This window comes from Propithecus coquereli, unplaced genomic scaffold (assembly GCF_000956105.1).
Source record: "Propithecus coquereli isolate 6110/MARCELLA unplaced genomic scaffold, Pcoq_1.0 Scaffold325, whole genome shotgun sequence".
Classification (NCBI taxonomy): Eukaryota; Metazoa; Chordata; class Mammalia; order Primates; family Indriidae; genus Propithecus; species Propithecus coquereli.
In genome coordinates, this window is record NW_012148897.1 from 752759 (window position 1) to 774949 (window position 22191).

The 22191-nt window shown below is 39.7% G+C and overlaps 1 protein-coding gene and 1 pseudogene across 1 annotated transcript in view; both read left to right on the forward strand.

Annotated features, from left to right (window-relative positions):
- The window catches only part of PPM1L (protein phosphatase, Mg2+/Mn2+ dependent, 1L), a 287544-nt gene that overhangs the window by 40858 nt on the left and 224495 nt on the right, over nt 1-22191 (forward strand). The window lies entirely within an intron of this gene.
- Nucleotides 21138-21689, forward strand: LOC105815277 (annotated as a pseudogene).

Below are 22191 nucleotides of genomic sequence, written 5' to 3' on the forward strand. Positions count from 1 at the left end.
GTTTTAAAATGTAGAATTTTCCTGGCTATTTTAACATGTTTTATTTTTATACCTAATGTATAGAGTCAGCTTATCTGATTGCAAATAACAACAACAAGATTCTGTTGGTATTCTTATTGAGATTGCATTATCTTTATAATTTAATTTAGATTAATGGATAATTTTACAATACCCAGGAATAGGATATGTCTTTAAGGAATGAATGAATGAGTTAGTTTGTTTTTTTTTTTTTGAGAGAGAGTCTCTCTGTCATCCTGGCTAGAGTACAGTGGCATCATTGTAGTTCACTGTAACATCAAACTCCTGGGCTCAAGGGATCCTCCTGCCTAAGCCTCCCAAGTAGTTGGGACTGCAGAAACGCCACTAAGCTAACTTTTTAAAAAATTTTTTTTGTAGAGATGGGGTCTCTTTGTTTTGCCCAGGTTGGTCTGGAACTCCTGGCCTCAAGCGATCCTCCCACTGTGGCCTCCCAAAGTGCTGGCATTACAGATGTGAGCCACTGCATTCGCCCTAATATATTCAGAATTTTTATTATGGCTTTATTAAGTTTTAAAGTTCTTCATGTAGATTTTTTACATTTGTTGATAAACTTATTCTTAAGAATTTTTTGTTTTACTTACTGTTCTTACAAGTGAGATATTTTATAGCTGCGGTCTGTGGCCTGTTAGGGACTGGGCCACAGAGCTCTGCTCTCCACAACCCCCCGCCCCACATGGAAAAATGGTCTTCGGTGAAACTTAGGAAGCCAGTCGGGCTGGTGAGCGGTGGGCAAGTGAGCTTATTTACAGCCGCTCGCCATTGCTTGCATACTGCCTGAGCTCCGCCTACCCCCTCCCCCTAGTCTGTGGAAAATTGTCTTCCATGAAACCGGTCCCTGGTGCCAAAGAGGTTGGGGACCGCTGTATGGCATAATGTTTTCTAACTAGTTGTTTTTTATATACAGGAAAGTCACTATCCTGAATTCTCTAATTGCTTGTAACAGTTTTTCTAGTTGATTCTCATAGGTTATCTTATCTAATGATATGAATTAGCTATAAACACTGATAATTTTGCTTCTTCCTTTTCTGTTTTTATCTCTTAGTTTTTCTTCTTCTTTCACTGACTTATACTTCTAAAATAATGTTAAATAATAATCATGATAATGGGCATCTTTGTTTTGTTCCTGAGTTTAGGAGAGTGCTTGTTTTGTGTCAGGTACTGTTCTAGGGGTTGGGATTAGAACAACAATCAAGGCAGGCAAGGTTCCTGTGCTTGTGAAATTTCTACCTGTTCTGGTGGACAGGTAGAAAGAGAAAAAACAAACTAGAAAATATCAGACAATGTTTAGCAATGTGATAAAAAATGTAAACAGGGAGAAATAATGAGTGTTAGGGGTACTTGTTTAGACTGGATGGACAGGAAAGGCATCTTGGATAAAGTGACATTTTATTGAAACCTGAATACAAGAAGGAGCCAGCTATGTTAAGATCCAGAAGAAGAACATTCCAGGCAGAGGAACCACTAGTGCAAAGGTGGCAATGAACTTGTTTTACTACAGACAGAGAAGGATGGAGCTATTCAAACAAGGGCCAGATCTTGGGGGATCTCATGAGCTAGCATCTAGGGTTTGGTACAAGGGAAGTTTGGAGTTTCTCACTGGCCTAAGTTCTGTGGGTGTGTGTTAATTTATGGCCAAACTGTTTTGGTAATAGTTTAATGTTAGCATGCACCTAGATAATATTCATAATACTATCTTTTGGGGGAGAATGAGAATAAAAGCCTTATGTTAATATATTAATAGTGAAGTAAGTGGATTAAAAGTGAAGGCGAGGCCTCTTACACATAACTAATTTTTGTGTTAGCTAATGAGAGTTGATTAAAGTAATATTCTAATATAATTAACTTTTAATTATTTTCTTAGTATCATTTAGTTATGATAATTCTTTTTTTTTCTTTTATTTCAACATATTATGGGGGTACAGATGTTTAGGTTATGTATGTAGCCCTTGGTCCCCCCCCCAAGTCCGAGTTTCAAATATGTCCATCCTTCGGGTGGTGCGCATTGCACTCCTTGTGTATACAAAATACCCGTCCCCTCCTCCCTTATGATAATTCTTTAGATATTATGGCATAATATGAAAAGTTATGACTACTTAGATAACAAATTTGTACTGAACATCACTTAAATTTGATGGTAGCTTAGAATTAATATGAAAGTATATTTTTAAAAATAAGCTTTTAATTTCAGAATAGTTCCAGATTTGCAGAGAAGTTGCAAAGATAGTATAGAGAGTTCCCATGTACTTCACACTCAGTTTCCCCTATTATTGACATCTTACATTAATACGATATATTTGTCAAAATTGATGAACCAACATTGATACATTATTATTAACTGAAGTCCATACTTGCAATGCAATTCTGACACTAACTGCCAGGAGGTAGTGCGGACTTCCCAGGTTGAGAGCACAGTCCTCCGTAAGACTCTTTTCCTTTCAGACACTAGCTGTAAACTCTGGGGTTCCCAGATCACCTGTGTTTTTGACCAACTATCTACAAATTCAGGGGTTTCTACTAACCCCTCAGGTTCACTAATTTGCTAGAATGACTCACAGAACTTAGAAAAATACTATACTTGAGATTATAGTTTCATCATAAAAGATACAAATCAGGACCAGCCAACAAAGATATGCACAGGGCAAGGTCTGGAAAGGTCCCAAATGTGGAGCTTCCATGTCCTCAAGACGTCTCACCCTCCTGGCACATTGATGCTGATTTCCAACTGGGAAAGCTCGGTGTAGAATGTTCCTCAAATTGGGTTTGTCTGATGTTTTTCTCATGATTAGATTGAGGTTATGGTTTTTTAAGAGGAAGATCAAGGGGTAAAGTGCCATTCTTACCACATCATACCAGGGGTACATAACCAACGTGACTAAGGACCTTGCTCATCTGGCTGAGGTAGTGCTTGTCAGGTTTCTCAGCTGTAAAGTTATGCTCCCCAACCTCCTTTTTCATGCTGCACTATTTGTAAGGAAGTCAATGTGTGCCACCCACCCTTAAGGAGTGGGAGGTTATGTGCTATGTCCTTGAGCATGTAGTAAGATAAAGGTATTTTGATAGGGAGAAAGAGAAATGATTTAAAATTTGTAGGTCATTAAAAATCTGTTAACCTTTTCAAATATTAGAAAAATGGAACCCTAGAGCTGGATGGGACCTTTCTTCAATGAGCAAGCTTGGAGGGGCTCTACGATTAGAGCCAGATAGCCCCCCTTTTTCTGAGTAACTCTAGACCAGAGTTTCTCAACCTTACCACTATTGGCATTTTGGGCCAGATAATTCTTTATTGTTGTGGAGGTTGTCCTGTGCACTGTAGGATGTTTAGTAGCATCTCTGTCCTCTCCCCATTAGATGATAGTAGCAACCAACTCCCCCACTCTTCACAAACAAAACTGTCTCCAGACATTGCCAAATATCTTGTGCAGGACAAAATTGTCCCTGGGTGAGAACCACTGCTCTAGGGATAGCAAAGCAACCTACAGACACCGGTTTTGACTGAGACCTTTAACTTGGCAGTGCAGTGCATCATCACCAGCCTCATTTTCTCCTTTTGGATTTCCAAACCTTTTTGGAAGGTTGCTTCTGCAGAGGGCTTAGAAGTAGGGGTGGGACCTGGGGAAGGGTAGAATGAGCTGCCAAGACTGTTAAAGGTATTTCTGGGCTGCATCTCTGATACCTCTTTTTCTGCTTCAACCATCATCCTCAGTTTTTGAAGATATCTTTTATATCATTCAGCACATTAAGTGTCTTCCTTTGGGTGATCTGAAAAAGTAAATATATGAAGCCCTAGAAGAATGTACACATAGAAGAATCATAAGGACGTTATCTGTATAACTTTACTTGCTCTTTGTGGGACCTCAGTTAGTTCAAATATTTTCCCTTTACAACTGATATCTTTGGCTATCTCAGAGAAGCAGAGGAACATGACTAAGGGCTTGAACTTTGGAGGTGGAAGGATCTGCATTTAAATTTGGTTCTGCCCTTTATTAGCTGTCTCTGACTTCTCTGTGCCTCATTTGTGAAACAGGTGTAACAACACCCAATTCATAGGATATGAGTGTGTATTAAAGAGATAATGTCCTTTATCAGGCACTTAGTAGGAGCTCAGTGAAATGTAGGTCGTGTCTTTTCACTCTCCCCTCCTGCCTTTCTTACCCTTCACCTACCAAAGCAGTTAATTCCAAATACTTCACCTAATCCAGGATAAGCAAAAGGTCCTCTTCTCCTACCACTTTCTGATGCTTACAGTGCCAACGTTTTCTAATCCTCAACACTCCAACAACACTCCAACTACAGGCATACCTCGTTTTATTGTGTGTGTGTGTGTGTTTTACACAAATTTAAGGTTTGTGGCAACTCTGCCAAATTACCAGCATCATTTTCCAACAGCATGGGCTTATTCATCTGTGTCACATTTTGTTAATTCTCACAATATTTCAAACTTTTGCATTATTATTATATGTTATGGTGATCTGTGATCAGTGACATTTGATGTTACTACTGTAATTGTTTTGGGGTGCCATGAATCATGCCCATATAAGACAGTGAACTTAACGGATAAATGTGTATGCTGACTGCTCCACCAACCGGCTATTCTCCAGTCTTTTCCCCCCTCCTTGGACCTCCCTGTTCCCTAAGACACAACAATATTGAAATTAGACCAATTAATAACCCTACAACTGCCTCTAAGTGTTCCAATGAAAGGAAAAGCCCCACGTCTCTTACTTTAAACCAAAAACTAGAAATGATTAAGCTTAGTGAGGAAGGCATATTAAAAGCTGAGATAGGCTGAAAGCTAGGTCTCTTGTGCCAAACAGTTGGCCAAGTTGTGAATGCAAAGGAAAAGTTCTTAGAGAAAGTTAGAAGTGCTATTCCAGTGAACATAGGAATGATAAGAAAGTGAAACAGTCTTGTCACTGTTACGGAGAGAATTTTAGTGGTCTGGATAGAAGATCCAATGAGCCACAGTATTCTCTTAAACTAACAACATTCCCTTAAGCCAGAGCCTAATCCAGAGCAAGACCCTAACTCTCTTCAATTCCATGAAGGCTGAGAGAGGTAAAGAAGCTGCAGAAGAAAAGTTGGAAGCTAGCAGAGGTTGGTTCAGGATGTTTGAGGAAAGAAACCATCTCTGTAATGTAAAAGTGCAAGGTGAAGCAGCAAGTGCTGATGGAGAAGCTGTAGCAAATTATCCAGATGATCTAGCTAAGATAATTGGAGAAGGTGGCTTCACTAAACAACAGATTTTCAGTGTAAACAAAACAGCTTTTTTGGAGGAAGATGGCACCCAGGACTTTCATAGCTAGAGCAGAAGTCAATGTCTGGCTTCGAAGCTTCAAAGGACAGCCTGACTCTCTTGTTAGGGACTAGTGCAGCTAGGGACTTTAAGTTAAAGCCAGTGCTCATTTACCATTCCAAAAAACCTAGGGCCCTTAAGAATTCTGCTAAATCTACTTTGCCTGTGCTCTGTAAATGGAACAACAAAGCCTAGATGACAGCGCATCTGTTTTCAGCTTGGTTTATTGAATATTTGAAGCCAATTGTTGAGACCTACTGCTCAGAAAAAAGATTCTTTTCAAAATATTATTGCTGATTGACTATGCACCTGGTCACCCACGAGCTCTGATGGAGATGTACAAGGAAATGAATGTTGTTTTCTTGCCTGCCAACACAATGCCCATTCTGCAGCCCATGCATCAAGGAGCAATTTGGACTTTTAAGTTTTATTATTTAAGAATTTTTTTTTTTTAAAACACAATAAAATGAGGTATGCCTGTTCTTGAAATGTTGAGAATTAGAAAAGGCTATAGCTGCCATAGATAGTGATTCTTCTGATGGGTCTGGGCAAAATCAATTGAAAACCTTCTGGAAAGGATTCACCATTCTAGATGTCATTAAGAACATTCATGATTCACGGGAGGAGGTCAAAATATCAACATGAACAGGAGTTTGGAAGAAGTTGATTTCGACTCTCATGGATAACTTAGAGGGGTTCAAGACTTCAGTGGAAGAAGCAACTGTAGATGTGGTGGAAATAGCAAGAGAACCAGAATTGGAAGCGGAGCCTGAAGATGTGATCATTTGATTGCTCCAATCTTATGATCAAACTTTACTGGATGAGGAGTTGCTTCTTATAGGTGAACAAAGAAAGTGGTTTCTGGAGGTGGAATTTACTGTGAAGATGCTGTGAACGTTGTTGAAATGACAACAAAGGATTTAGAATATTTTATCAACTTAGTTGATAAAGCAGTGGCAGGATTTGAGAGGATTGATTCCACTTTTGAAAGATGTTCTATCTTGGATAAAATGCTATCAAACAGTATTGCATCCTACAGAGAAATCTTTCATGCAAGGAAGAGTCAAGGAATGTGGCAAACCTCATTGTTGTCTTATTTCAAGAACTTGTCACAGCTATCCCAACATTTAGGAACCACCACCTTGATCAGTCAGCAGCCATCAACATAAGAGGTAAGACTCTACACCCACAAAAAGACTACAACTTACTGAAGGCTCAGATGATTGTAAGCATTTTTCAGCAATAAATTATTTTTAAATTAAGGTTTATACATTGTATTTTTTAGACAATGCTATTGTACACTTAATAGACTACAGTATAGTATAAACATAACTTTTATAATGCACTGGGAAACCAAAAAATTTGTGTGACTCTCTTCATTGTCATATTTGCTTTATTGGAGTGGTCTGGAACTGAACCCACAATACTGAGGTATGCCTGTATGTTCGTACCCCAGGGCTTTTGCATTTGCTATTCCTTTTGCTAGGAACATATGCCTCTAGATAGCCACCTGGCTTGCTCCTTCACTTCCTTTAGGTCTCTACTTGTATGTCACCTATCAGAAAAGCCTTCTCTGACCACCATATATAAAATAGGACTTAGCCCTCTGTTTCCTGGTACTTCCCAATCACCTTACTGTGCTCTGTTTTTCTCCATGCCACTCACCATCTGTTGATCTATTATTTATTTGTTTGTGTATTTTGTGTTTCCCCCTCACCCACCACTAGTATACAGGCCTCATAAGGACAGGGACTCTGTTAATTGCTGTATCCTCAGTGCCTAGGACACTACTTTGCCAGTATTTGGTATTCAATAAACCTTTATTGAATGCATGAATAAATGAATATTATTTTTTATTTATGTTACATGTTCCTTGAGTTCTCCAAGAGAAAATGTATATATACTGATTTAAATCATCTCTTACTGTTGTCATCTCAGAATGTTATTCAATTTAGAGGTGACCATTTTTAGCCCTCCTTGTTTTATATTAAAATATGATTTCTTCTGAGGCTTTTTTCCCTTATACAGTTTTAATTTTAGAGAACTTTTAATTGTATCATTAACATTCCTGTCTGTAGGTCACTGTTGTGTGGCGGATTGGGAAAATAGGCAGAGACCTATGTTCTAGTTATATCAATTCTTTGTGACCTTCAGCTGATTATCAACATTTCTGGTACTTTTTTTAATGGAGAAGTTGAAAATACACAATATATTGAGGTAGATTTTCTTAATAACCTAAAATGATATCAAGAATGTTTTGCAGCCATCAGCCAGTTGGCTGATGTGGGAAAAATGTTCCTGAGGTTTTTTTTAAATTTGTTTTTTCTGAAAGAATAGCATGTAATATTTAAATAACCAAAGTTATGGTCATTTTTATTTTAGCAATTCTGATGATAATTACACTTGCCAGCCAGGTGATTTGTCTTGTATCTTTTAGACTGTCACCTAACCTGCTGTTTTATTTCTGCCGTATTTGGTTCTTCTCCTCTGATTCTGTACCTAGGCTCCCTTGGATTAATAAAGTACTCTATGAACTGGAAGGTCTGCTGTCCTTATAATTCCACATTTTTCACGTATTTTCTGTATTTTTGTTTCAGGTGGGAAACAATGATAACAGTGTAAACATTTTAAACAAACTTGGATAAGATAAATTTTTTTAATAGGAGCCAGTTACTATGTTCTGTGGGTTTTTTTTTATAAGGCTCCATAAAGTTTTTATTTTTTTATTTATTACTGTGTAGAAAGCCTGTTCAGCGAGTGTTATGCTTTACTGTAGGTAAGCTTTCACAATTTATTTGAGAAAACATAGACATGTAAATAGGTCTATTTTTCAGTGTGGGAGTGATGAGATTTACTGAATGTTTACTGATATTCATAAGGCAATTTTTTTTGTCCTTTTAGTAATGATGAGAGAAAAAAATATTTACCAGGTTTTTTACCGTACCTACCTAGATTATTCCAAACATTGGTGATTTTTGTCTAGGAGGTTTATCCATTTAAGGGCCAAACTCAGCCTTTTCTGAATATGAACATAAATCTTTTGCTTTGAAGGACATTTTGCACTTGAGGCAAAGCAATATTTGTTAAGTAAATGGATTTTGTGTGTTGCAGGGCTGGAGAGGTAGTAATGCTTCATTTCTGGCAACCTGAGACAGAGAACACTGTCCAATTTAAGACTCCCATTCCACAGGAATTCACATGATGTTTAAAGCAGAATCATCTATATTTTTCAGAGTCTTATGTACGTCAGCATATGATTCAAACTATGTTTGTTCCCATGTGCCAAGGGGTTCTTGTGCTGATACGATAGAACTTGGCATAGCACAGTCCTCCAGCAGAGCAGTGCCTGGCTGTTTATGCTGAGGTAACCTGCACTCTCTTGATTTTACTCAGGGGACTTCTGCAGTTGTTGAGTTTGTTTTTTTTTTTTTTTTCCATTCCAAACTGGCTCTGCCAGTGTCCCTGCCTCTAGTGCATTTCCCTTTTAGTATTTTTCCTATCCCACAGTGTCTCAACCCGAGGTAATTTGACTCTATAATATATGGGAGTTTTGAGGTTTGTATTATCTACATCTTAGATATAGGTTCACCTGTTATATAGGTTCATGTGGCTCAATCTTGGTTGACTCAGAGTCGCACATAGTTTGAACTTATATGGTCATTTCCAGCTTTCCTTCTAGTTTCTCCTTACTTTCAGCCACTGTCTAATCTGGGCTAGAGCTATTTGTATCTGTTGCCTTTGCTGCTGGGAAAGCAAGCAGGCCTCCTGCTTCCCCCTGTGAACCTTAGCTTCAGAAATGCTTTCCTGATGACTTCATAGAGGCATCTTGGTGGCCAACCCGAGTTCTGCCCAGCATCCCCTACATCTTGTCCTAGGAATTGACTCTATAATACTCCTCCTTGAACTGCTTCCTTACATTCGAAAGGCTCTTCTTAGTCTATTTGCTTCCACAATATTTCAGAAAGGTATGGTTTTCTCTCAATTTTGCCCTCATAGTTTTACCCTGCTTTCTCTCACCCTGGATTCCCAACCCTACACCAGGTGTTCTCTAAAATCTGTGACAGTGCTTGGCCATGTGATTAGGAGAGAGAGGTTGGATCATTATATGGTTAGGTTGTGGAATGCTGTCAGAGCAAATGACTAGAAACCTGCAAGCCAGAGTTTGGAACTGAGGTTTCAGGATGTCTGTGTGGCCCTGTGCAGGTGAGCAATCCACTCTGTGTTAGAATTCCTTCATTTATGAAAGGTAGACAACAGGGACTCATGTGATTATTAGAAAGAACACTGTTTTCTGAGCCCTGTGCTAGGCTCTTCATCGTCATGTTCTTATTCAGCCCTCAGAGCATTCACATTCTTGTGGTAGAGCAAGTGAGTGGCAGATGCCTTAGGAAAACATGCATATGGATACACACATGTGCACACATCATTTGTACTGTAAATTCTCAATATGCCTAATAAAGTTATACTAGGAGACAGTGTGGTATCATAGAAATAGCATGCGGCTTTGGAAAATTTACGAAGACCTGAGTTTAAATCTCACTTTTATCCTGGCAAAAGCAGTAGTTCTTCTGGGACAATGTACTTTTTAAAAGTTAAGTTTTAAAAGAAGCAAATACAGAATTTTGGTAAAAAAATAGGTATAATTAAATTTTTTTTAATTAAGAAATCTCACTACTCATATTACTGGTGTGTGTGTACAGGCTCTTTGGAAATAGAACATTGACTCTATTAAGATAGAGAATGGTAGCTGGGCACAGTGGCTGATGCCTGTATAACATTTCGGGTGGATGAGGTGGGAGGGTTGCTTGAGGCCAGGAGTCCCAGATCAGCCTGAACAAGAACAAGACCCCATCTCTACAAAAAATAGAAAAATTAGTCAGGCATGGTAGTGTGCTCCTGTTGTCCCAGCTACTCAGGAGGCTGAGGCAGGAGGATCGCTTGAGCCCAGGAGTTTGAGGTTGCAGTGAGCTATGATAATGCCACTGCACTCTAGCCTGGGTGACAGAGCGAGACTCTATCTCAAAAAAATAAAAAGATAGAGAATGGCAAAATCCCCATCATGGATTAACTGTAAGATTCCTGAATTCTCCAGTAAACTCAAAGAGGTGAAAGTGGAAGAAGCAGTGCTGGCCCACTGGTCTGGCTGCACCATTAAAGCAAACCCTAAGGATAAGTTAACACTTCAGTGTAAAATATGCATAGGGGAAATTTAGAGGTCTACTTAGATAATCCAGGAGTAGGGGAAAGAGATCCCTCCCCGCCAATAGGCAGTCATGTTGGTCATATAGTTCATTTTTCCTTCTTTCCTGTATGGTGTCATTATCTAGGCCTGTCTCTTTGTCAGGACTATCTCTATTCCAGCATCTGATGTTTTGTTTAATCAAAATTGCATTCTCCGAATAAGAACTTCAGAAATTAAGACCTTGTGCCATATTTTAAAGAAACCACTGGTAATTTTTGCATAAACATTAATTTTTGAATCAAGAAAAAGATTAAAATCACGTGTCGGACAAATTTAGATAAGACCTAATGAAAAATGTTCCTGTTATTGATACATTCTAACATATGTACATGCTTCATGGATCCACTAAAATGAATTTATTTTCTTGCTGAAAAAAACCTCTTCTAATGATTTTTACTGGTATTTATTTAGCTATTTAATTATGCATGACAATTGATGGATGGAGAACAATTTTTCAAGTTAAGGTATTTGTTCCTATTCAAAAGTATTTTCTCTGTCTTTAGAGTTTTTTTTTTTTTTTTGATACAGTCTTGCTCTGTTGCGGTGGGTAGAGTACAGTGGCATCATCATAGTTCACTGCAACTTCAAACTCCTGGGCTCAGGCAATCCTCTTGCCTCAGCCTCCTGAGTAGCTGGGACTACAAGCATGTGCCATGATGCCCGGCTAATTTTTCTATTTTTTGTATAGACGAGGTCTCGCTCTTGCTCTGGCTGTTCTCGAACACCTGAGCTGAAGCAATCTTCCTGCCTTGGCTTCCCACAGTGCTAGGATTTTAGGCGTGAGCCACCACGCCTGGCCCTTTAGAGATCTTTTTTTGAGTTTATGTAATACTTAATCTTTAAAAACATTTGAGAGACCCTTAGTGTAGATATTGTTAAATGTAATTTAACTTTTAAAAAGCCTCTTCCCTGTCAAAGAAAGGACCATTGTTTTTGCTGAATTATAAATTTTATTATGTAATTTCAAGCTTCCAGAGATTCTAATATCTTAAAGTTCGGCAACCTGTCTTTGAAAGTCAGAATGCCTGAGAGAATCCCATTTCCATATCTAAAATTAGAAATGACATGCAGAGACTACAGGCATTTCACCAGACATGGTAATTACATGTTTTTTCTTTTTAAGAAAACCTGAAAAAAAAAATCAAGCAGTTAGCTCTTTATTAAATAAACAGTCAGCCAGGTGTCGTGGCTCACACCTGTAATCAGTCCTAGCCCTCTGGGAAGCCGAGGCAGGAGGATTGCTTGAGGTCAGGAGTTTAAGACCAGCCTGAGCAAGAGTGAGACCCCGTCTCTACCAAAAATAGAAAAATTAGCTGGGCGCAGCGGCTCATGCCTGTAGTCCTAGCTACTCAGGAGGCTGAGGCAGGGGGATTGTTTGAGCCCAAGAGTTTGAGGTAGTGGTGAACTATGAGGACACTACTGCACTCTGTTCAGGGCGAAAGAGTGAGACTCTGTCTCAGAAAAACAACAACAACAACAACAAAACCCATCTATCTTTGGGCAGTAACTCTGTCCATTTATTTGATTTGAGAATGGTGTGGTTATGTATCTACGATGTGTTCCTTACTACTGCCCATTTTTTGATTTAGAATTTTATTTTTCCCTAAACAAATCTAATAGGTCATACGGATGTTCTCATTTCCTAATTTTGTTTATAGATAACTATGTTTGTGAAGTACACCTTTGCCAAATTTACACCAGGTGCCTTTCTATATTTTGAGCATCTTCTGTACGTGCTCTATTTGCATTATGGGGGCCTAACATGTCAGCTTTGCCTTGTGACTTTAAACGTACACTGACTTCTTAGAGACTGTGGAGAATTCCCATTTGCAGTTTGGCCCCTGCAGTATTTGGCAACTGATCATCATGTGTAAGGGATCTGTCTCCTTCCTCACATTTGGGAAGTTGACCTTGGGGAAGAGATTGAGGGAGGACCAAAGGGAAGAAGGAAAGTCCTTTCTGGGGATAGGGTGACCTTCTCTTGGCATCTGGGTTCTCCACTCTCTGCTGTCAGGCTGCCGTGCTTGGGCAGCTGGCTGTGTTCCCAGCCTACAGAGGATTGCTGCTCAGGGCTAGAGCCCTAACCCAGCTAGGCAGATCATTTGCGAGTTTTGATTACCACCTCTGAATTCCACTGGCACATGTAATTCAGAACCGACTGTAATTTATATCACCTTGAAGCCTAATAAGTGTCATCTTTACTTGCATCTTAATATCTGTCAAATTATTTTTCCCCCTATTGTTAAAAGTAAGAAGATCCTGTATTGAATTTGAGAAATGAAAAAGTAGGGGACTAATTTCAGAACAGTGGTATCACAACTAGTATTACTGGGTGGGGAAAGCTTTGTACTATTGGACTTGTCAGATTGCTACTTGCAACAGTGCTATTCAATTTCACATTTAAAAATGTACTTGAATCTAAATTGGACACCCCCCCTTTAAAATTCCTCAGTAATTTTCTATAATGTAGTCAAAAGTTGTAACTCATACCTGCACCCTGTAGGTAGAATCTGGCCTGCAGACTTGTTTATTTGTCCTGCTTAGCATTTAAAAGCCTGTAAATTTTGCATAAGGACTAGATTCTCAGCATCCCTTGGAAACCTGGAAAATGTGTCAATATTGAGTCCTTATTCTTGTGCTGACTGGAAAAAAGCAACACCTCCTCCCCTTGGTTTGGTCCGTCTGCCATACCAACTGGTGCCTTTCACACAGCCTGCTCGGCCCATTTAAATTACTAGTATCAGCCCTCTAGGCACCCTGGAAAGCCCCTCCATCCTTATTTCCCCCTTGTGTTCACATCCACCCTCTGCCTAACCTGTAGAACAACTCGCAGAGCTCTAAGTGGGGGGCCATGTCTAGCCTCTGGACCTTTGTGCATTATAATCCCTCTTCTTGAAATATCTTTCCCCACTTCTTCCTCCTGGCTGATTCTTTTTTTTTTGAGACAGAGCCTCACTGTGTTGCCCCGGCTAGAGTGCGGTGGTGTCAGCCTAGCTCACAGCAACCTCAAACTCCTGGGCTCAAGCGATTTTCCTACCGCAGCCTCCCGAGTAGCTGGGACTAGAGGCATGCGCCACCATGCCTGGCTAATTTTTTCTATATATACTTTTGGTTGTCCAGCTAATTTTCTTTCTATTTATAGTAGAGACTGGGGTCTTGCTCTTGCTCAGGCTGGTCTCGAACTCCTGAGCTCAAACGATCCACTCGCCTCAGCTTCCCAGAGTGCTAGGATTACAGGCGTGAGCCATCGCGTCCGGCCCTGAGTGATTCTTGCTTAGCCTACAAAACCCAGCTTGATCACAGTGTGTGGAAAGCCATCCCTGACACCTCTTCCTTCCTGCCTGGTAGTATTAGATGCCCCTCTGCAGAGCGCCCTTCACTGTTCTCAGTACCTCAGTCATAGGGCTTAGCATACTGTATGTTAACTGTTGAGTTACCTGCCCTTAGACTGAGAGCCTGGTTGGCAGGGTTTGTCCTACACTTTTCTGTTTATTCAGCTACTCATGATTCTTGGCACGTAGTAAGCTCGCAATACATTATTTTTATTGATATGTTGTAATATTGGCAAAGGCAGTGGTTAGCTGCACATAAGAATTACCTGGACAGCTTTAAAAAATCTCAATATCCAGGCCACACCCCAGGGCAATTAAATCAGAACCTCTGGGAGTAGGGCCCATACATCAGTAATTTTTAAAACTCCTCTGGTGATTCCTATGTGCAGCCAAAGTTGGGAGCCACTGGTCTAAGGCATTTAACCAGGGAAATCTAAAGAAAAGCAATTCACCATGATTTAGTCTGTAATTAAAACATTTGGTGATGAATTTAGGAAAATCCACCTGGAATGAACATTTTTACTTAACTGTGGTAACACATGGCATTTAAACAAGTAGACACCTCCCTATCTTCAAGAAATCAGTTTCTCCCACAACGAACAATTTTGCAAGCTATATTGGTGACATAGCTAATCAGCAATGTCATGAACAGTACATTAACAGCTTTTTGTAATTTTGGTAGTTTATGTTTTATAACCATGTGCCATTTTCTACTTTGTTGCATTTTGATTTAAATTTCAAGTGGATTGTTTTTTAGGCATTCTATAAATGAACTTAGTCATTTATTGAGTTTCCAATGCAACCACTTCTCTATTTTACATCTTCTTCTTTATTTTATATTGGGGCTGCTAGTTGGGAGAAAGACAGACAAAAACAGAACATTAACTAGTGTCTGGTGTGAGTAACATACTTGAGATAAAAGCCATTTTAACTTGGTGAAAGCTCTCACCAGCTGTATTGTCTAATAATTAAATAATCTGTCCTGAGCTCATGATTAGTTTGGAGAGGGTTCAGAAAAAAAAAATAGTGAATGAGTTGAGGAAACATTTATGAATTGGTATTGCCTTTATTTTGGAGAATAATAGACTGAGGTGAAAACATTTCTGTATGGGCACTTTTTTTGTGAATGGTAATTTGATTTTATTTCTGCTGAGAATGAAGTAGTAGGCATTTGGTTTAAAATTAAGGAAGTTTTAAAGATTTATGTCTAAAGAATCATTTCTTGTTTATGAAGACTATTAGACAGCGATATTCACTTTGTGATCTCTTTCCTAGGAGAGCTTTATGAAGAGGATAAAGCTGTCTGACCAGAAAACTTCTTGAGATTTCTTTTCTCTCTCTTATCGGAAAATCTCTTCCAATTAATCTTTTGTATTTGAAGCAAATGATCTTTTTCACATTGCCCATTTATCTCACTGATAAAGCTGGTTTATCTACATTGAATCCAGCCGTAGTACCTTGTTGATGTAGTAGTTTAGATTTTCTAAGTGTTTTCTGCATATTCAAATCTGTTTTCCCCTTTCAGCTAACTGAGGCTAGGTGGGAGGGATGTGGTTGTTCTTACTTCCCTTCGCCAGGATTTCCCTCCTTATAGAGGAGGGAAGGGGTGATGCTGGGCTCAGAAGAGCTGCAGGAATCTTATTAATATGGTAGAATTCTGATAGTGGCTGCCTTAGGAGCCCTGGCCTGGAGGTGGGGGGCCTCTCTTTCCTGGGGAGTGCTCCTTGTCGCCAGCTAGTTCATTCCCAGGCCAGGAACAGGGGCATCACTTGACCTGCAAGGAGAAGCAGCCAGCCCAGAAGAGCCAGGTCTGAGGCTCTACCAGCCTGGCTGTCACCTTCAGGCTCCTCAGGACACCTGGCATATAATTATGTGCCTTGAGACAGTGGCTTCCCTCACAGAGTGGAGGAGGGAACTCATTAATCAGCCTAGTGCACTCAGCTGGATCTCTCTTCATAGCCTAGTGAATCAGGGGTTGAATTTTGAACTTCTTGTCCCCTTTCTCTCTGTATTTTTAGAGCAGCCCCTTTCTGGGGGGCAGAGGAAGGTCACCAGTGGGAGTATTCTATCTTTCTGGTCACCTGTCCTTCTGCTCACTGCTCCTGCTGCCAACTGTCTTCCTTTCCCGCTCACATGATCAGGGAACTGGCTTCATACATTAGATGTGATGAGGAAGTGGTGGCAGTGGCCACAGAAGGGTGCGAGTGCTGGCAGCCAGGCGAGGGGAGGGCTGCCGGCTTCCAGTGTCGGCATGCCTGGCATCAGCGTTCTTCCCAGAGTCTGCTTTGGAGGCCCAGCTCTGCCAGCACGAGGCTGCTGTTTGGAAATATAGAGTTCTGATCCAATTCTGATAAAATACATTTTTTTCCTTGAGTTGCTTAGATTGTTATCCTGATTCCCTCTGTTCCTTTGATTGTGGAGATTACCGTTAATGTTGCCATGATGGCAGTTCAGTAGGAAAGTTGACTGTATTTACTATGGCTCTGAAGTAAAAAATTTCCAGTACCTATTTCATAACCCTGCCTTTACCTCCCTCTTCTTCCTCACATGGAGTTTCTCACCTGAATGTTCAACTTCAGTTCTCAGGCCAATCTGGGGCCAAAACAAATAGTATTTAAACAGCTTCGACTCCTCAACCAGTGTGTGTGTGTCTGTGTGTGTGTGGGGGGTGCAGGTTACCTTTCCACACGGGTGACCTCCTGGACTCCTATGGTGCCAACTGAGTCTCAGCTCTCCCCTCTACCTACTTTGTGCCCTGGTTTCTAGCTTCACATTGATAGCACTGGGCCTTGGGGGCTGAGTTTGTGAAGATCATTGGTGCCAAGTGTGCAGCACTTTAGCAGCAATGGCACTGTCTTAGCTTGCTCCTGCCATCTCTCCCATGGAGAAGTAGAGTCCTGGCCTGAGCTTAGAGCCCTACTGCTTGCCAGTATCACCTGCCTATCTGACTTCTGAATGTCATCTACTCCATGCTGTATTTTGGTACTTTTTGTAGGGAGATGAAGGCTTATGGAATGAAAAGGGCAGGTTTAATCTTTGACAGACTTGGCTCAAATACTAGGCCTGGCACTCCTTATGTGTGTGATCTTGGATAAGTTTTTCTTTGAGCCTCAGTTCTTCATCTGTAAAATGAGGGTCTTATCTCCTGTCTTACCAGTTTGTGATGATTATGTGATATACTACATGTAAAATACCTAGCACACTTCCAGGCCCTTAGGAGGAATTCATATCTTAATTCTTTTCCTTCCTCTGCTATCTCTGCTTGGTGTCTTGCATCATGACTGACATTATCATGCCCTTTGTACACAGGAAAGCACTTTTCTTGCTTGACTGCACTTCTGTAATTGGCTTTTGCACTTCGGCCACTTTTCCAAGTCTCTGCTTAATGTGTGTTAGTAGGTCTTGGGCCAGGTTTTCTTCCTGACTGTCCTGGGTTTCCTGAAGAGGGGATTATGCAATTGTATAAAAGGGATAAAATCCAAGATTTTGGAGCTGCTTTTATTGCTTTCTCTCCTGTCTCAATTTGCTAGCTGTTCCTGTGATTAAAATCAGCCTCTATGTATTTACCTGTAAGATGGGCATGTGGTTGTACACATTTAGAATCTGGCGTCTTCTAGTTTCTAAGTTGTTTAGTTCAGCAAGGAAAATAACATTTGTTGCTATTAAATTGGTCCCCAGTGGCTATTTTCTTTTTCCACTCTATAGCTACCAAGCAGCTAGGCATGAATCAGCAGAGTTGAAAATATTTTAACCAGAGACATTTGGACCTGGCACCGGAGTTGTATTGCCCAGACCAAGGTAGAGGTCAACCAGCCAACTGACAGGCATATAGCTACTAGCATTTGCTTATGAATGGCTCATGAGAAAACCCTGGATGCAAGTTCAGTATCTAAAGAGAAAATTTAGGAGGTCATAAACTATAGATTGTTTTACCTTGCATAACAAAAGCAGAATGTCATTTAAAATACATCTCATCATGCACTCTAGTGTTGATGAACTGGATCCAGTTTGTGACATCTGTTAGGTTGACTTGATGGTTATTGTAAGGTTTAGGGAGTGTTCAAAAGCCTGTTTTAATAGTATCATAAAGTGAATGGAAAATATTTTTTATAATTTCAAATAATAGAACCCCAGAGGCCTTTGATCGTATTGAAAGAGCCCACAATCAGCTCAAATCTCCTAGGTTTCTGTTCATTACTTTATGGGCCTTTGAAATAGTTTTAATTAGACTGCAGAAAGCATTGATTTTTTGGTGACAGATTAATGCCTAAATTGGAATATGCAAAGGCATGGAAATAGAGGAAATAAATGAAATAAATACGTAAACTTCTAAAACTACCATAATGAAGGGGTCTAAGTAAGGGGCTGCTGTTCCTTACACTTAACAATGGAATGTATATGAAGTGACGAGACCAAGTACTGATCACCTTCTGTTTCCCTCTCTTCTTCCCATTCCGAAATGGATAGCACTGGAGTAAATCAAGACCCTGAATTAGTGCTACAGTTCTCATCTATTAGAGTCACTGAGCCTTGCTTGGACTGAGCTTTCTAACATAGGGGGTGATAAATTAGGGCCTACAACCAGTTCTTGTATAGCTTCACGAGCTAAGAATGGTTTTTATTTTTTTAAAGGGTTAGAGAAAACAAAAATGAATATTCAACAGAAAACCTATATGGCTCACAAAGCCTAAAATATTCACTGTCTGGCTCTTTGCAGAAAAAGTTTGCCAACTCTTGTTTTAATATATTATGAATGAAATCTTTTTATGAGCTTAAATTGAACATTCTAAATTGTGCCCTCTGTAAAGTCAGTATAGTGGAAACGTGGAAAAGGTGTGGGCTTTGGAGCTAGGCAGACCTGGTTCTGACTCTGTGACTTTCTACCTGGAGAACCTCAGAAAAGTAACTTAAGTCCTCTAAGCTTCAGCTTCCTTGGGGTTGTTAAGTCAGTGCGTTCCACTTAGTAGGATCATAGTAGATGACAATTCTTTAGTCAAAAAAATAGTAGACCACCTATAAAGCCTGGTAGCTGTAAAAAGATTGTAACAGGCTTGTGTGCAAATGGGCAAAGCGGGGAGAAAGGCTTTGTGAACACCCAGGGCTTGCCAGGCACTTGATGTGGCCCTGAGTGAGCGTCATCTTATCGCTGCAGTCCCAAGGCAAGTCCCCTGATTGTGGCGTCGCTGTTCCTTCAAAGCTGGCTCCTGCTTCAGACTTTGATGAGGGCACTTCTCTCTAAGGTCACCACTTTGGTGCCTTCCATGTCCTTCAGCTGCCTGAAGTGGTTCAAGTCTTTGGCCCTATGTACTTAACAGAATATATGTGAACATTTGGGCCTTTGATTGTGGTTTGCCGCCAAGAACTGTTCTTTCTCCCCCTTCTCACCTTCCCCTCTTCTTTCTTGGAGACGATGTGTGCGTTTATTGGGTCAGAAAGAATTTGATCCTTCTTAACTGTCCCTTTCCTAAGTTGTCACTGTGATTTCCAGGTAACTTTAGGCAAGGGATTTAAATTGTTGTTTCTTTTTTTTCTTCATACAGTGAAATGAAAATGAAATTCTGCTTTATACTGGGAGGACTCAAGAACATTGCATTCTGGGATGAGAGTGTCTGGGTACTTTTCAGTGGAGGCCAAAGTTTTGGGTGTGATTTAAAAAAAAAAATCTTCTTTTTGCTTGCTGTTTTGAAATTTGCTGGGCCTGGAAAGTTCTCTGGCTGTGTAGTTATGCATTGCTTGATTTTAGGGGGAAAAATTTGATAGAATTATTCCTTTAGAGCCTTACATTCAGTGTATGTGATTCCATGAGGCTTTAACCAAGGGATGGTTTGCAAAGATCAGGCCGTTCTCCCTTTTCCTGGAAGGGGGCTGCTGCTGGCAAGTCTGGCCTTGGAGGAAGTGTTCAGTGTGTGACGTCAGGGACTGGGGCTGCTGGCCAGGATTTCTAACACTATGATTACAGGTAGCAAATGCCAAATTAGAGTTTTGCACCCCTAGCACATGGCTGCATTTAGCAGGAAGTAAAAAAAACTTGAATGTGAGAAAGTCCTTGCCAACCTTATAAGAAAGTTGATGATGCTTAGAATGCCATTTATTTACGTACCATTTTTTCTTCCAGGACAGCATGTGCTTGTTAATACGTTACTTAAATATTCTGTAAGGACATGCCTTTTGTACCCTTAGGTCCTATTAATAAGGACCTTGTTGTTGTTGTTTAAGGGCCAAATGGCAGTTTTTTTCTGAACTGGCTTGGGAAACCCTAGTTTTCTGGATGTCAAATATGGTAAGTTTTATGTTATGTGTATTTTATCACAGTTAAAAAATTCTGTTTTAAATTCCCAAGTTATGGAGAGGCAATTGATTTTCAGCATTAAAAAGTTATTAAATAGCAGCTATCTCTTGGTGGTTTTAATTTTCTTCTTTGGCTTTTTTATATTTCCCCAGGTTTTTTTTTTTTTTAAGAAAATGCATTACTTTTATAATCAGATAAAATTTTAAAATTTTTTTAGCAATTTTCTATGAACACTAACAAATAATACCACCCATCCTCAAACTTCTGTGACAAATTTAACCCACTGATTTAGCTTCATGCATTCATTTAAGCCGTAAATTTTTATTTTCAAATCTAAAAATATTATTCTCTGATAACCCTTGTCTCAGAGATTCAGAGTGAATGAAGTGAGTTTGATTCAGTGAAACATTGTGCATACACTGTACATCTACTTTATTCTAGAAAATAATTTTTGATAACTTGACTGTATAGATGTCTACCTGAAATAAGTAAAATGGGGCAATCATATGGTTTACACATTTGAGAAACTTCGTTTATAGATACAGAGAAAAGTAAAGATTTTTTATTATCTAGGGTTTTATCTTTTAAAAACTGCAACTGGCTAAGATATGGTAACTTGCTCAGACCAAAAGAGGAAATATTTAAGAAACTGCCTCTCTTCTCCCACTTAATAGCACATTTCATCGCCTTCCCTTCTCTTAGAGCTTATCTTCATGCTTATCTGGGCAGTCGAGTTCTGAGAGGGTCTGAACAGTAGGTACTGTCACAGAGCAGGTTAAGTCTGGAGCACAGGGCAGGGTAAACTAGCTTCTGCTTCTGTAGAAGTAGGTGGATGACTCAAAGAATGGGACTTGAGACACACTCGGCATTCCCTGCACCTTTCTTCTCATTTCTGCAGTTATGTTTTACCTATCCTTTAGGACCTGGTTTAAATATTCTTCCATGAGGCTGCATCTAATTCTTCTACTCCTGGTTGAAAAATGGCGACCAAAGTCTGTTTTAAAGGACACCTTGGAAGAAAAGGGAGTATTAGGGCGTTTAAAAGCAAGGATCTGAGCTGAAGTTTTCAATGCCCTAGATGATGACCGTGAATCCTGACCATCATTGTCTCATGAAAACCTTCTAATTAATGAATTAATTAGGGAGTTTTTGGAATTCAACAAATATAAGGATACAGCATCTGTCCTCATAGCAGAATCTGGCCAACCTGTAGTTCTATTGGACAGATCATTTCTCATTCATGAACTAAATGCATTTGAAGAATCAAAGGATAATACAATACCTCTTTTATATGGAATTTTAGCTCATTTCTTGCATGGAACTAAGGATGGCATCCAGAATGCATTTCTGCAAGGGCCTTCACTTCAGCCTTCAAACCCAAATCTTAGCAAACAACCTAGTGGAAGAAAACAAATGGATGGTCACCTAAGAAAGAAGGAGGGGAAAAGTACTAATATTGAAGATCTTCATATTTCTCAAGCAGTAAAGAGATGACTCTTGCATTTGGGGTATCTTTTATCTTAAAATTGTGTGTATTGAATAATTTACTTATTGTCCCAATGTTACCAAAATACACCACTAGTGTTTGTACTTTGTAGAAATTTGAGTTTCTGTAAAACACTTAGCCCTTCATGTTTAACTGCATTTGTGAATAAAAGCCAACTGTCATCAAGCTTATTGGATTTGACTTGAAAGAAAATGTATTGTTTTTAGGAAGTATTTTAAAGGTCCTTGCATTTGTGAGAAATGAAAGGGCTTTTTGTACCTTGTGCATTCATCTAAAAGAATATATAGGTCTCTATAACCGTAGGCTCTGCTCTTTGACATGGCACATTAATTAAATTTTCTTCAGCTGGAATTATGTGGCTTTGTAAAAACATTCAAGTTTTTTTTTTTTTTGAGACAGAGTCTCACTGTGTTGCCCATGGCGTGGCGTGGCGTCATCCTAGCTCACAGCAACCTCAAACTCCTGGGCTCAAGCGATCCTTCTGCCTCA